The 16259-nt window shown below is 48.3% G+C and overlaps 1 long non-coding RNA gene across 1 annotated transcript; it reads left to right on the top strand.

Annotated features, from left to right (window-relative positions):
• The first annotated feature begins 6849 nt into the window (after positions 1 to 6849).
• Positions 6850 to 15082, top strand: LOC311421670. Its single transcript, XR_014684951.1, has 2 exons — positions 6850 to 7367; positions 14058 to 15082. It is a non-coding gene; the product is annotated as an uncharacterized lncRNA (long non-coding RNA).
• Positions 15083 to 16259: the final 1177 nt, after the last annotated feature.

Genomic DNA, 16259 nt, shown 5'->3' with positions numbered 1-16259 from the left:
GTGGGATTTATCCCCCTGCCACCGAGGCAGAGCACAAAATGGGGCTCATTGAAGAGCTGGGCCATGGGGAGCAAAGGGCCCAGCAGGGCAGGAGGGTGCTGGGTGGGGTTGGGGTGCCTGGGCTGGGTTTTTTTTCTGCCCCTGTATCGATGAGGAGTGCTGGCAGGGTGTGACAGAGCAGGACGTGCCCTGAGGGGGAGGCATTTTTAATTTTTATTCAGAGGGGAACAACACGGAGCCCGAAACGTGTGGTGGGGATGGAGGGAATGAGCCGGGCTCCTGCGGGCTGAGGGGAAGCGGGCGGCTGGCGGAGCGCCTCGGGAGGGCGCGGGGAAGCGCCTGGCCGCTTTAAAAACCTCTAACGGCTCTAACGGCTGGAACAGCTGTAACGGATCTAACGGCTCTAACGGCCCTAACGGTTCCAACGGCCGCAGCAGCAGCCGGGCCTCGCCGTCCCGCAGCCTCTGCTGCCCCCTGTCGGCCCGCGGCGCCTCAGCGCGGGCGGCGGGGCCGCGCCGGGCCCCATCGATCGGGCCGTATATTACCGCGGCCTGCTGGCTCCCGGGGCCAAACCTCGGGGTTTTAAAACAGGTTCACCAAATTGTCAATTAAGTGCAAATCAATCCTCAGCCATTTATCACCGTGTTAATCCGTCCGCGCGGTCTGGGGCGAAAAATCGATCGGCTCCTGTCACCGGGGACCAATCGAGGAGAGCTCGAAGACCAACATCTGCTGCATCAGGGCAACAGCTGAAATTTATAATCTCGGAGAAAAATTGCTGCTTGCCAAGAGGCACATTAGGAAGTTGGGGAAGTTGAGGGCGTGCAGGGGGGAAGGGGCTGCCACAAAGCGCCTGTGCAGGCAGGGTCGCAGGGGGCTCCGTCGGCTGTGGCTGAGGAGCTGCTGGTTTGTGGCAGGGAGAATTAAAGGCTGCTGCTAACTCGGAGGGTGATGAGGGGATACAGGCAGCTCTGAGGCGTCCAGGGGATGCTTGGTGTCCAACATTTGGTTCTGACCTGGGGAAGAGGCAACGAGGAGGCCTCCAGCTCTGCCACTGCACGCTGGTGGGCATCTGCTCCCCCTGAGCCAATCCGTGGCAGTGATATCCCCTGTTTTCTAAAACATTTGTAGTGACTGAGGTGCCTTTCACATAGAATATTTTAGGTACTGTTTCTCGAACTGGAATAAGCACCAGCAGGGTTGTTCAGCAATGGTTTATGGTGCTAGAAAGCACAGGATGGAGAAGCAGCACCCACAGAAGGCTGCTGCCACCTGCCCCGCTGCCTGCTGCACTCCTGGTCAGTCACTTTTATTGCAGCAGCACCCAGAAGCACAAAGGCAGGGCTGCAGACCTGTGACCACGTACTGCTGCAGAAGCTTTTTCTTTCTGCTGTATCCCTGTGCCATGTCTCGCCTGAAAAGCCCGTGCAACAACCTGTGGGAGGAAAATTGGGTAAATGCTGAAAGAAGGAAACTGCTTGCAAATGTGCTAGCACACAAGCAGCAGAAGGGCCAGGCTGAGTTCAGATTTGTAAGTGCTTGAGACCGGGATACTGAATACAAGAGGAAATTTAACTCCTTTTATATGCTGGCTTCTCCCCAGTTCAAAGTGCTGCACTTGAGCTTATATGTCTTTCTTAAGTAGGCTCGCTTCATTTCTCATGGATCACAGCACTACTGAAGCTTGTGTCCGCTCAGATTCTTGTATGAAGCTTCAGACCTACCCCTTGAGGAAACTGAAGCTCAAGAATTGTCCTAGGAGAAAGGAGACATGGTAATGACAGGGTCTTGCTGATATCTGGGAGACCCGACCATGCCTGCAGCAGCCAGCATGCCCTTGCAGTGTGCCAGTTCGGTGTACTGCAGAAGCCTGTGACCATCACATTTAATGGGAACATCTCAAGGGCTCTCCAGAGCCAGCTGCTGTTAACACAGAGCAGTGTTCTGAGCGTAATTATGGTTATTTTTTAAAATGCCTACAAAACAAACACAGTTTTTATGTCAGGGGAAATAAAGCGTCTCGGTTATTGTTTCATGGAGCTACCAGAATTGCTAGAAAGGATGTCAAATTGCCTTCCCCAGAGGCTTGCTAAAGGACAACATAGTCAGAGTCTCTTTCTGGAAGAGTTTACAAAGAGAAATGACTGCATTGGAGAGCTTATTTCTTGAGCTTTCTTTTACTTCTTACTGAATGCAGAGCTTGAAATCATAAGCACAGGTTAAGAGCTGGGAAATTCTTTATTTATTTTTTTTAATCAGCATTCTTTCACAGCTGTAATCATGCTGTGTTTCAATATGAACTGAACTGAAAAGTGTCTTTTCATTGTGTGTCCTAGTCTTGTCCTTACCAGAATCACAATTGGTTAAATGCAGTTTTCTTGCAGGAAGGAAATCTGTGTCCAATCATGCTTTGTTATTTTGGTGATGCCAGCAATCTGGCTATACATGAACAGAGGAGCTGAACATATTATTGAACTGTTTAGAAACTGCCATATTTCAAGTAAAGAAAAAGGTACTTGCTACCTTTTCCTGACATTCAGATGCTCTTTATCCGTGATACTGTGTAGTTATTGGGATTAATGGAATGAAGGGAGAAGCATGTGTGGATCTCTTTCCCTCCAGCAGCTTTCAGTAGAATGAAAAAACAGAAAAAAGAAATCAACTCCTTTTAGAGGGGGTTGGGGGGTGTTATATTTTTATTATAAAATCTGGTAAAATATCACTCAGAATCAGTTTGGTTGGTCTTGTTTCCCAGATTAAAGAATTAAGGATTGACTAAACTCTTCTCAAGTAGTTAAGAAATGAACCATCTGTATAAGAATCTAGGACAGATTACACTTAACCTTATTCTGAAGCAAGAGATTAAGATGAGAACAGCTACTGTAATTAAGATGCTGCAGATGCTGTTCACTAAATATGCAGCATAGGAGATCCTAGACTCCTGTACTGCAAGAAAGTGCAAAATAACACAGGATCTTTTCTAAAAGAGCCTTGATATTTTATCTGTGAAATCCACCTCACTCTGGTAACTTTTAACCAAACCTGTTACATTTGTCAGGCAGTGCTGTGCTAGTGATGCACTGCTGGGTTCACTTTCCATGGGCTGTGGTGATGTTCACCACTGCAGACTAAAGCAGGTTCAGGTGCCTGCCAGAGGGTTGCTCTCTTGCTAAACGACTGCAAAAGCTTCTGGAAAGGACTTTAGTCTTTTTGCGGGGTGTCAAAGGAAATAGGCAAACTGTGCCAGCCCTGCTTGGCAGCTTCTGCTGGGATTCCCAGCTACAACAGATCATTCATCATAATATTAACCAACATTTGTTATTAATAATAAGAGCTATGATTTAGGAGTAAGAAACCCTCAATATCAAGATCGGAAGAAACTTTTGCTTCCTTTTTTTTTTTTTTTTTTTTTTTTTTTTTTTTTTAAATTTAATTTATTTATTTGTTTTAGTTTTCCGTTTTTAAAGGTTACTGCAGTAAAAGGATTGTCCTGAAACCTTTCTTGAAGGTAAAGTAACTCATCAAGTGACAGTATGAAATATTGAATGGTGGGTGTAGAATCTGTCTGTCTTATATTTTGCTGGCCACAAGACTCTTTGCTGATGCCTGCAGAAGTCTGGGCTCCTCCTAACTCCAGAGAGCTGAAGTGCCTCAGACTGGGAGTACGTGAATATTGCTGACTTGGGGATTTTTCACGGATGCACATGAAAGTCATTTTCTATGTGACCTTTGTATCTGGCAGCTCAGGAAAGATTTTTGGCTACTATGACTCTTGGGTATAAGGTAAAATACCAGAGCATCAATCTAACTGGCCTTGAGAAAACTGCAGATAGTAATCTGGCTCCCATTGGGAAGCCCAGACCTGGAAGTGAGCAGAGTATTTCCAAGCACTCATCTGTAAATCTTGTCATGATGCATCAGTCTCATACTTAATGACGTGTTCTTCATACAGCAAGTTTCCAAATTGTACTGGTAAAATAGAATTAAATCCCTAGCAGCAGCTTGGGATCCCAAATAAGGCAGGAATTAGACATAAAACAAAACCAAGAATTTTTTAAACTTGTTTTACCAGCATTGATATAGAGATCTTTAGCGATGACATTTTTCTTTCACTTCCCATGCAGGAGGTTTTCTGAAAACAGAGAAAAGGCAATGAGGTGTTCCCTGAAGGAACTGAAGTTATTTATCATCATGTGAGTGAAATTCAAAGACATCCACTGCACACTTGTGAAATCAGCCTGGGAGAATGACCACGGGCTCGTGTTCAGGTGAAGTAGTCTCGGATGCTCACATTTATCAAGTGAAGTTATCTGGTTAAGCATCACTGCTGCTAGCAGGAGAGCCTTTCCTCATTAACAGACTTGGCCTTCTTGAATATTGTCAGGGAGAGAATATTTTCCTAATCCTTTCCCTGTTTGACACCAATCATGCTCGTTAGGCTAAAATAGTGTCCTGCAAGAGAGACGGTCCGGCACCTCATCTGCTTTAAGAAAATCCTGCTGTGATGTGCCTGTGTCTGTGCAGTGCTTTTCATGCATTGCCACCACTTCTGGAAAAGCTGGTTGCTGGTGGGTGTTTCCTGGGTGGGGTGGAGCAGCTGCTGTGCCCCCACACAGCACCAGGGAGTGATTCTCCTTTATGCCAGACACAGCTCTGGCAGTCCTGGGTGTCCTTTGTGGGTGTTTGCCCAGCCAGGCTTTGGCCTGTGCTGTACCAGGCAGACCCACGTTCTTCTGCTTTGTTATTCCAAAAGCCTCACCTGAAACGGGGGGGAACATCTTCGGAATATTATCCGTGCTTAATAGAAAGCAACACATTTGAAGCTGCTCCAGAAATGAGTTGTGCATTATTTAAAAAGGGAAGAGTATTACTACCTTCCTTGAATCTCACTCTTCTTGCCTATCAGATTTTTTTTTTTTTTCCCTGGGATGGCAGGGAGTTGCTTAAAATGAAAAATTGATCATAGTGAACAGCTGAAAACTGGTTTGCATAAGTCACAGTTATTATTCAGATATTACAATGCAAGGCAGTGAGGCCCATGAATACTCGCACAGAAGCATTTAAATATAAAAGCTTAGTACTTCCAACCCCAAACAATCCCTGCAGCCTGCCAACAAACGAGAATCTTACTGGAATACACATAAATCATCTTGTTTCTGACAAATCCTGAAGAAGCAGGGGGAGGGGGGAACAGAATCCCTTGCTAATTCTCCCAAGCTGCTGTTTATTGAAATTAGGCAGCAAGGATAAACTATAGCTGGATCAATAATTATCTGTCTAATATAATCAAGTGCCTCCTATGAGAGCCTGCCGTTAAGCACGAGTTCCTGCCAAAGCCTTGGACGATGTTTCATGCAGAGAACTATCTGGCGACTCGGATGACGGGAATGCAAACCGAGATGTGTCCCGCTGGATGGCTGCACTTCTGGAGGGGCAGCTCCCTCCAGCCACTGACAGCTCCCTTCGTGCTGCTGTTTCTGTAGCTGTTTCTCCTTGTTTGCAGGATGGCAGCACGGTGCCAGGTGCAGGACAAACAGCAGAGGAGGCAGGACGAGCCTGGTGAACCCAAAGGCTGTGGATCATCTTGATTCTGCAGCAGGCCTGCAGCTGGATCAGGCATGAGCGGGATTCCTTCACATAACACAACAAGCTGGTTTTTAGGTTGGTTTTATTTGTTTTGTGCTGTAACCTTTCTGTTCTGTCCATTCCTGCTCAAAGTCTGCGATTCTCCTGCCACCAACTGGGATGCTTGCTCAGAAGTGCAGATTTGGGGGCCTGCCTGTGTACCCGAGAGTGGCTGAGCTCTTTGACAGAGCAACGTTATCAGCAGAGAGAAGGATAGAAACAGTGAGTGCAGCTGCAAATCAAGAAGCACAGCAAAATTAAGCAGCACTTCCATCAAAACAAGTGAACTGTGAAACAGAAATATACAAGAAATATTTCCAGAAGTGAGGAAATGAAAGGCAGAATCCATTTTACCCCATTCTGCCCACCAGGCCCCATCACTTAAATCTGTATTTACCATGCAGGTAACGGAGCTGCTAGGACTCCAGGAAGCCTGCAATTAGGCAGCTGTGCAGACAGAGCTAACTGAAACTTTCAGCAATGAGGATGAATGCAGAAAAGTATTCTGATAGTTTTCACCTTCTCCAAAATGCTTTTAACATTCATCAAAAAGTTCCTTGCATTCTTCTGATTTTCAGGCTTCCTGCTTGAAGCTTCACATCTGAGAGTTATTTTGACGGACAACCCAGTTAAACCGCGAATTAGTCATTTACAGGCAACTTTCTTCTGTTTCCACAGTTCAGCTGCAGAATATTAAAGGCTTGTAGGTGTTACGGGTAGTCATATATTGCAGCAATAATGTGTCCTACTGCTATGAACATCATTGCAGAATTCATCAATTCCATGAAAAATAGTTCCACGTGCACGAGTGTGTAAGTTCACTGCAGTGCTCGTGCCTGGACTGTGCCAATGCTGCCGACAGCAAGAGACATAGATCACTCCGTGATGCTGCTGAATGCCTCCCTACATACATATGAAAATGCCTCTTTGAAATTAAATTCACAATTTTGGGCCCTCCCCAACACCCCATAGGTACATCTGTTTTTGGAGCCACTTAATGTATATTCTGATAGGCACAGCTTTATATTTAATATCTTCATTTCAAGATAAAATCCTTCCCTCTTGCCTGTTCTCAGATTGAGTGAGTGTGGTTGCTGGTACAGCTGTGAAATGACAGCAAGTTTGGGGGTAGTGTAAGGATTCTTATTCCTGTTGGAAAGTGATGCTTCTCACAAATGAATAATAAGTAAGCAACGAACACAAAACCAAAATAAGCACGAGGAACTGTACACTCATTCACTGCTCTGGTTGGTGTCCTCTGCAGGTGTAGCCACTCGTTAGATGCAGTCAGATGGAGGACCACGTAATTAACAGCTTTTCTGACCCTCTAATCTCACAGCCTAGGAACGATCTCTCCTGCTGAAGGTGGCTTCTAACACAGAAGTCCCTTCTCTAAAGAGCTTGCAATCAGCAGTTAGGCTTTACTAAATGCAATAAGCTAACGTATCTCTATAAAACATCCCACTTGGTATTTGTGTTTCAGGTAGCAACACAAATTACAGCAGGCACAACAACATTCAGATGCAAAGCCATTTCCTCACTAGCTAGCAAAATTGTAATAAATTCGGTACAAAGGAGGTTATTAGAGCTGCTTGCTAAACTGCTCCGCAGAGGAAGGTCTGGGCAGAGACCTGCAGCTCTCATTACAGCCCACACCTGCCTGAATGCCTCCAGGTGAGCCCTGCTCACTGCTCCCACCAGCCTTCGAGACCAGCAGGAGATGGTGTTTCTGCTGCTAGCAGGTAGTGGGGGCTTGTGTGGCCTTTTCTCTCCTTTCTGAGCAGATATTGAATAAGTTCTAAGTTATTGAATATTATTCTCTGTACTGGTGAGGCTGGTTCTGCTGGAAGACACAACCTTAGAAGGATTTCAGGAATTATCTTTATTTTAAAGGAGTGTAAATTAGTACACTGGGTAACTGTAAGTTGTGTTAGTTTAAAGGAATATCCTAAACAAACTCTGAGCTATAGGGATCTGAGTAAATTAAGCTTCCGTTTGCTTTAAAGGAAGAATTGCTGCTAAATAAAACCTTGTATTCAGGAAAAAGAAAAAAAAAAAAAAAAGAAAAAAAAAAGCTCCTTAAAGTCTGTCAAGAAAAGGAATCTTTAATACCTAAGCAAATAAAATCAGCTACGGGTGCATGAAATCTGGCTCCTCTGAAATTGCCTACCAAATGAGTGTGGGAAACATTTAAAATTCTAATGTTTTGGAGCTACTTTCTGATCTAATTCTCATTTAGGGGAATAAGTTGAGCTGGTCTGAGCTTAGCCAACTGGAATCGAGATGTCTGTTTGTTGCCCCCTCTCCTGCGAGGGTGGCAGGTGAAATGCGATGGGCTGCTGCTGTGACGCTGAGCTGCGAGGGGCAGGACAGCAGTGGTGGCCCGAAGGAATTCATCTGGGGAGTGTGGGTGTCATTGGCACTTTTGCAAGCTTTCCTTTATCATTAAGTTTTAGTCAAGCATCTTTTTATTGCTAGAGCTTCTATTGATTCTAGACAGGTATCTGCTGATTAAAAAAGAAATGATAATGATGTTTATTCTAGGGGAGAAAAGTAAGTCTGGATGTCTCCGATGAAGCAGTTTGGCTGTATAGATACCATGGAAGTAGCTTCAGAACTATTTGTAATACTTTGATCCGGTGATTTGTGGTCGTGCTGTTCTGAGGACTCACGCTCAAGGTGCTTTATGCAGCCAGAGGTCAGCTCTGCCTGGCTTCTAAGAACATAAGCCAGCGGCAGTAATGTGTAAGCTGGGAAAGATTTGACCTCTGGACTGTTTATTGATAGGCAGAGGGCATCTTGGCTGTACCTCAGAGCAGGAATATGCAAATAAGATGGGTTAAATTTAAGCCTGACTGTCTCGCAGTGCTGGACCTCTGCAAAACCTCTGCAAACAGGAGTCCGTTAGCAATAAAATAAGTGAGCTCAGTAGGAATATGTGCAAAGTCAAACACGCACACGGGTGTTTGCAGGGTTGGAGCCCTCCCCAAACATTCTGCTCGGTGAAGGCATGAATAAAAGATCTCCATTTGGCTCGGTGGTCTCTCCAGGCTGGGTTCATTTCTACTTACTGATTATTACTCACCAAATGTAAAGTCTATGGAAATCTAACTAATTTGCTGTTGTGTTCAGGTAGCTGCGCCCTGCTGAGCTATCGATTGTCTGCACTCGAGGTATGCATGTTATTGTAGGAGGCTCCTGAGCTCTTAGCCTGCTATTGACTCCATATTTCTCTGGAGCAAAGGAATTTCCAGGCTGGGGGAGGCTGTAGCTAACTCTCTGTAAATTTTCGTCTTTGGACTTTACACAGAAACATTTAGAAAATGAGAGTGAGCGTGGAAAACCGACATGCAGCAGGCGATTGCAGGGCTCTGTGGGATCTTGTCTGGAGATTCCCATACGCTCGTATGCAATTATGTGCTTGGCTTTTCTATTTTTGCTCGGCGGAGCACTTCCTCTTGCAGGGGATGTAACATCTCCAGCGGAATAAGTGACAAAGGGTGGGGTGAGGGCTTTATAACCATAAGTAGGGATCAGCTCGTGTTTGTCAGCATGGCTAATCCCTCGCCTGTTTCATCACCGATTCTCCCAGCTGAGCAACAAAGCCTGCAAGGAACCAACTTTAAAAAAAAAAAAAAAAAAGAAAAAAAAAAAAAGCCTGAAACTAAAGGAAATCAAAAGCAAATTATTTTCCAGATTATAGCCCTCCAGAGCTGCTGAGATATTGCCCATTTTTCACAGCAGACAAAAACATTTTCCTGGGGATCAATTTAGCTTCCAGAAGTCGGCTCCTTTCAACCCATAATCCATCATATTTCCCCATTTGCAATCTCTCTGTGTCTGAGTGTTTTAAGTTTCCTATGAATTATTTTATAAAGAGTATAAAGAGGCCTTTCTTCCTGCTGAAATGAGGGAGTTGCCTTTCTGCCCTATCAGGTCAGATACCATTAGACTGTTGTACAAGGGGGCCCTGCCATCCATACCTCCATATTGGCAACCACCTTAGTAGGCTCATCTGTCAAAGAGATCTAGTAATCAATCACTGCGGTGATCAATATGCAGCTTATGCATTCATCATTCCTTTGAGGAGACTATTAGGATGAAGTTGTCAGTGAAAGAGGAACAAAGGGAGAAATATACTGAGGGGTGTGAATGTGTGCCGGGGCAAGAAGAGGAGCTTAAAGAGAGGAAATACAGCCCCAGAGAAACAGGGAAGGGATTTGGCACCTGGGAGGAAGGAGAAGTTTGTGACAGATTTATTCGGGTCCCCAGGAACACAGTGCAGAGGGTGACTCATCTTTCAGGAGGCAGAGCAGTGTAAGAAAAAATCCCGATCCCTTGATTGGTGTGTCAGCATGATTTGTGGGCTGCTCTGCCAAGGTAAAACGGGTACCGCGAGCAGCTGGGCACGAGCGAGCCGAGGAGGAACACGGTGCAGGAAAGCTTACGAATGAGTCCATGAGAAGCACGCCGAGGCAGGCAGAGGGCTATTTATTTATCGCCCTCAACTCGTTCCTTTATTCCGTTTAATCTGAGCCCGGGAATTATTGCAAACATTGGTGATCACTTCTGGCTTGACAAACACACCGGGGGGCCTCTAGGTCTCAGCAGCACAGGGACCCAGAGGCATTTCTGATAAGCCTGGGGCAGCTGGCTGCCAGCACACAGCCACGTTTCCCTTCTGCCCTGCTGGGTGATGCTCTGTACCCTACAAGCAGCATGTCCCAGGGGCACGGGGTGTCCTGCACCTTGCAGTGGGACAACCACGTGGGCTGGGGGTGTGGGGTCGATGCCTCCTGGCTGTGCTCCCTAAGGAATGGAGTCCAGAAAGGGATGCAGGGAGAAGGGTGTCCTTCACCTGCTGGGGGAAAGGATGGATGCTGGGGCTGTTGGCAGGCAGCTGCAGCTACTGCGATCCCTCTGGTGTTGCCAGGCCCTTGTGGATGGAGGTTATGGCAATGGGACAGATGGGCTCGGTTCCTGTGGTGACAGGAGCAGGGTGGCACCCAGCTCTGATCCCAGGTCCGGTGGACTCAGGGAAAAGGGTTAATTCATCTGGGACCCAGGAAAATCGCAGGCTCGCTTATGATTATTCCCTTATCCCGATGGCAGAGCCATTATTTAGTCAGTGTAATAATTTACATTAATTGGATGTAATGCACAACAAATTTATGAGACGGAGAGCTGGGCTCAGCTTTTGCATGAAACTCATCATCGTGACGTGCTGCCCGAGGGCAGTGGGCTCAGACCTGCCCCTCAGAGAGACGCGGTGCCAGCCCGTGGTGCCAGCATGATTTCACCCACTCGTTTTTGTACCTTGCAATGTTCCTCTCCCTCAAGCAGCATCCTGGGCACTGCAGAGAGATCCCATGGGGAAAACAGGGCAGGGATGCAGCCTTGCCACGCGTTTGGATGTGGCTGAAAGGACCTCGGGCTGTGGTGGCCTTACCACTGTTACCGGTTATGGGTTCATCTCTCCAGCTCGTGAGTGCCCCCAATAAGAACAGTAACAAAACAGGAAGGTGAGAGCAGGTTCCCTTCATCTTCCAGCCACCTCCCCAATGCCCCGGGCTAAGGCAGGGGTCTGCGAAGCCCAGCACAGCCAGGTCCCTGCAAACTGGTGGGACTGGGAGGCTCTGACCCCAGGACTTGGGAACAAAGAGAAAAGGGAAAAGCCGGCAGTGTGCTCTGCGGTGCTAATTAGCCTGACCCCAGTGACTGTGTCTTAAAGCACCACCGATGACCTCTGACCGCCAGGTTCCTCCGCTGTGATCCAATAAAAGCTGTAGGAATGAAGTTTGCTTTGCATGTGGCCCCAGGGTATTTGTCTCTTAACGAATTTGTAAGAAACCAGGGAAAACACAGAATCCTTCCATTAACCTTCGTATCCTTACTTTACAAGACCCACTTTCCTCCTCGGGTGTAATGACCATTCATAAAAGCATCTCTCACCTCTAACCTCGCGGCTCGGCTGCAGGCCAGGGGCTGCTCTGCCTCAGGCCGGCGCAGGCCGTGACAGATGCTCCAGCGTGCCCACCCAGGAAAGCTCCTCCCGTGGCCATAAAGCAGATTTTTAGGGGCACAGCTGCTGGCAGAGATGTTTCCCCCCGCCCTGAAGCCCAACAAGCCCCAAGGGCCGAGTGTGGCTTTGCTGGGGGCTGGTTCCATTCTGGGAGCTTGCCTCCTGCCGTGAGCCCACCCTGTCCTCGCTGTTTTCTCTCTCCCTGTGTTGTCTGCTGACCCAAACTCACTTTGTGTGCTCTGGGGCTCACAGGAGCAGACTGATTATTCCACTTTAAACTTTTAGTAACTGCAAAGCTCACTTTCATCCGTCCCTGACCTCGGTGCACTGATTTCACCCACTCATTTTTGTACCTTGCAGTGTTCCTCTCCCTGAAGCAGATCCTGAATGAGAAACGGTTCAGCAGCAAAAATCCAGATCTTAAAAGCTGCTGCAGGCAAAATCCCCGTGCATGTCACAGCCTGAGTGCGTGACTCAGATTCGGATGTCAGCACAAAAACCACAAGCCAAGCCTCCACGTGAAGTGGCACAAAGCATCCACCCTTCAGGGACCCTTCTCTTGTGCTGAGATCAGTGTTGTCCTGGCATTTCTGTGGGTAGGACCTCGGGAAGGCCATGGAGCGGCTGTCTTGGCTTTCTCTAAGGTCTAGAGCAGAACTGTGCAAAGGCACCGACGTCCCCAGCAGGGACAGGCACTGTCCTGATACAGGACACTGGAGAAAACAAGGACAGGATCTGACATCTCTCCTGCCCCACACTGGTCCAAGCCGTGACCACGAGCCCGGAGTCCTCCTGACAGCCTCTTCCAGGGTGCAATGCATCTTAGTCTTTGGTACTAATAATTTATTATGGAATTAAGTGTATTGCATAGGAAGCGTGCCAGTAATGCTTTGCCAGTATGTGTACAACACTTTGTTAATTAAAAGTATTAGGCAATATAGACTCCATTGTTGGGAATTAATCAGTTTAATTATGAAGAGTATTGAGTATCACAGTTAAAATAATAGCTTTTGCCATACACCAAGGTGAGAGCCTGGCATGGAATATGTTTTTGGTTTTGTTTTTTTCCCCTAAATAGTAAATCATTGCTCACGTCCTTCCCTAGAGCACTGTGTGGGCACCAAGCTGCTGAGAAGGTGGAGCCCAGGGGTGGTGAAAGGGAAAAGGATGCCCCAGATTTCCCATCTCCAGCCCACTCAAACCCTCTTTGCTGTGGCTTTTCAGAGGATGAACCCTGTGCTGCCTCTTTTCTGAGCCCCGCCTGGAGGCTCACAGGTTTCTGAGTGCTGCCTGCTCCAGTAAAGCCAGTCCTGGAGGGAGCAGGGTCACAACACAACCCTCACCTGTGCTGGGACATGGAGGGCTGCTGTCCCCCGGCCCTCTTCTCCCTCTTTTGTCCATCCTTCTCCTAGCCCAGTAATCACAGCCATATACCTTTATATTGGGAATAGTGGGATCTCTTTCACTCCGAGACGAAAAGATCAATTTGGTCTCTTCATTTAAAAAATGATTTATTCTCTTTTTATTTCCCTCTCATAAATCAACCCTGGCCAAGGCTCCAGGAGGGCAGGCTCTGAAAAGAATAAAATGCTGAAGCCGGGGGATGTAAATAAAAACTGCATCCCAAACAGTTTCCTGGCAGCCTCTGGAGCCGCGGATTCATCTCAAAGAAAAATAACAGGATGGCATGGGCTCAGGGCAGCAACAAGCTCCCGAGCCGTGTTGCTTATGTGTCCAGGCTGCTTCAGAGCTGCTGGTATTAGGGTGGAGGTCTGGAAGCCCAGCTCGGGGCTGCTGGGGCTGTGGAAGTCCATTTCCCTTGTTTGTTTGGGGGATTACTCTTCTCTCTTGGGTAGGAGCGGAGCGCAGGGGGGGCTGGAGGAGGTTTAATCCCCGAGACAAGAGGAAACCTTCCAAAAGGTTAATTGCTGGGCTTTGCATTTTGTCTGGTGCGGCTGCTCACGTTACAGCAGCGATGCCATCTGCTCGCACAGCCCGGTGCCCTGCATAATTCACCAGCTCCGGCGTGTTGGTGTTGGCAGGAGCGCTGCTGGGCTATTCATGAGGAAGTCACCTTTAGGCAGGGCTCAGGTAACCGGTCACCCGACACCCCCAGCCTGACTTCTGCCCTCTTGTCCTTTTGCCCTGCCTGTTCCTGCCCCCGGGTTGCAGGAGTCAATGGCTGCTGCGTGCTGGGTGGTCCATCCCCAGTGTCCCCCTGCAATGGCATGGGCTTCGCCCCAGCCCTGCTCCAGCATCACCTCCTCACTGCAGCACCTCTCCGAGGGCAGGGCGGATGCAGTTCCCTGCACCTGCAAAGCTGCAGGCCCCAATCCCATCCAAACACACCGCCTTTTTCTTCCCATCTTAAAAGCTCAACCCATTTAGAAATCCTCTCTTGTTTCCTCAGTGCCCACGGACTTCAGGTCCTACTGAAGAAGCATTTTGGGGCTCCAGTACTCCCAGTGCACTGCCGTGCCCATCTCACCGAGGTAACCAACACATTTCGGTAGCACGAAAACGGGATTTTTTCCTACCGCTCCGTGCCCAGACCTTATGTGGGGTGAGTCATTTCCATGAGGGTCCTTAACTTGATATTGAGCCTGTCTCCTCTGCCAGCGCAGCCTTCTCCTCATCTCCTCCGTGTAACCTGAGTTCTCGCCCCCAGTTTAATAGCTACCTCGCCATGAATATTTAACCGAGGATCCTAGCAGATGAGCTCCAGCTAACATGTGGCAAACAGATTTCCAGTACAATAGCCCTGCTAAAGTGATGATGCATAAAAGAAACCCTGGGAGGAAAGGAAGGGGTCACGGCTGGGGAGGGACGGGCACTTGGCACGCCGCAGCTCCAGCCGCCTGCCCCGCTCAGCCCCCAGCGGAGAGAGGGGGCACAGGGCCCTGGTGGAGAACGTGAGGAGACCTCGGTGAGAGGCAGGCAGAAGACAGCTCGGGCAGATAAACCCAGGCCCTGCTGGTTGGCCTGAAGCCTTACCCAGCTGAGTTTGGAGTGGTTTAATTGATATCCCTGCAAGCCGATGCAGCCTGCCCTGCTCGCCAGCCCCACGGCAGCAGGTGCCTGGTGAGGAGCTGGCCAGAAGGGCAACCCCGCTGCTGCTCTCAGCAGCCCATCGGCTAGAGACCTCCTGGCCTGAAAGCCGCAGCTGGACACGTAATGCACGAATTTGCATGGTCTTTTGTTCAGCTCCCTCTTAGCAATGACTTACATGACATCCTCCAGCAGTGAGGGCCACAGTCCGTCAGTGATCTGGGGGGAAAATACAGCCTATGGCCTGATAGTTTTACTGCTTACCAGTTAATTCTTGTACAGAGGGGAAGAGAAAATAATTATTTTTGCTCCTTTTCTTGGATACAGTCTTGATTATTTGTGGACGTTTACTGTATGCAATTTCCCAATACACTTTGCACAGGTAAATCTGTGGTTTGGGGGTTCATTAATCACAAAATTGAGGATTAACTTCAGATCTAATGAGAGATTAATTTGGCAATTTCCATTCACCAATGAGGTGAAAACCAACAGTGCTGTCAATAGCAAAAGGTCTTTGTGCTTTATTGAGCAGCCTGAATATTAACAATAATCTCTGCTGCTGTCTTCAGCCAAAAAAAAGATGCTCTGACCCCCACCCCCCAAGGACTCATTAATGATAAAGGGCCCAGATTACCAAATTAAATGGAATTACTTTGACCCAAGCAAGGGCAACAGGTTAATTTTTGCATAAACCATGGCCGTGTGCAGGCCTGAATTGCTCTCCAGGCCTGGGCCTGGGTGCGGGGCTCAGAGGACACCGGGAGGTGAAGGTCTCTGGGAGGCTGCGTGCTGCTGAAATATTGGTTATCTCACCGACTTTCCCTTGTGAGAAGGATGAGCAGGATTTACAAGGCAGGGCGGATTTGAACTGAAGCAGCCATTTGCACAGAATAATTTCCCTTTCAAGTCCTAAATTCAGACTTTATGGCTTCCCCTGCGCCTTTCCCTCAGCCACATGCTCTCCCCCCTCTCCCACTTGCTGCTTGCAGGGCTTGGAGCTGGGGGCTGCCCTGCTGGGTCCCAGGATTGGTGGCCACACCAGCACTTCCAGCCTGGCAAATATAAATCAGGACACTCGTTCCAGATTTAATCCTGCTGTGAGCCTGTATTTCAGGAGGAAATACACCACCAAAGCAGGCAGTGAGAGCGGGGCTGTGCTGGGCCAGGCTGGGGGGCTTGGGGCTTTTGGGGCTGTGAGCAGAGACCCAGCCTCTCAGGGGAAAAAACCCAAAAGCCCACGGGATGAGGGATGGGCTGGCTCGTAGCAAGCCCTGGAACAAAGCCGGGGCTAATGCTTCAGCTTCTGGGTCTGGCCAGGCTCCTTCTCCTCTTACACACCTACAGCAGGATTTAAACCAAGCCTGTTATGAGGGTGGTCAGGAAATCCTCCAGAAAAACACATGAGGCTTTGAATAATGATCCTCAGCAGCTCCAGAAGAAGGGTGGCAGGCCCCTTGGCGGCCAGCAAGGACAAAGCCGCTTTTCCTGTGAGGTCGTGGGGTGTGGGGGCTCCCCGGGGCTTCTCACATTGTGCTAAGTTCTGCAATTTATCGGTGTTAGTCAG

Source organism: Aythya ferina (genome assembly GCF_964211825.1).
Source record: "Aythya ferina genome assembly, chromosome: 20".
Classification (NCBI taxonomy): domain Eukaryota; kingdom Metazoa; phylum Chordata; class Aves; order Anseriformes; family Anatidae; genus Aythya; species Aythya ferina.
Note: the sequence above shows the minus strand (reverse complement) of the source record. Positions and strands in the feature narration are given on the sequence as shown.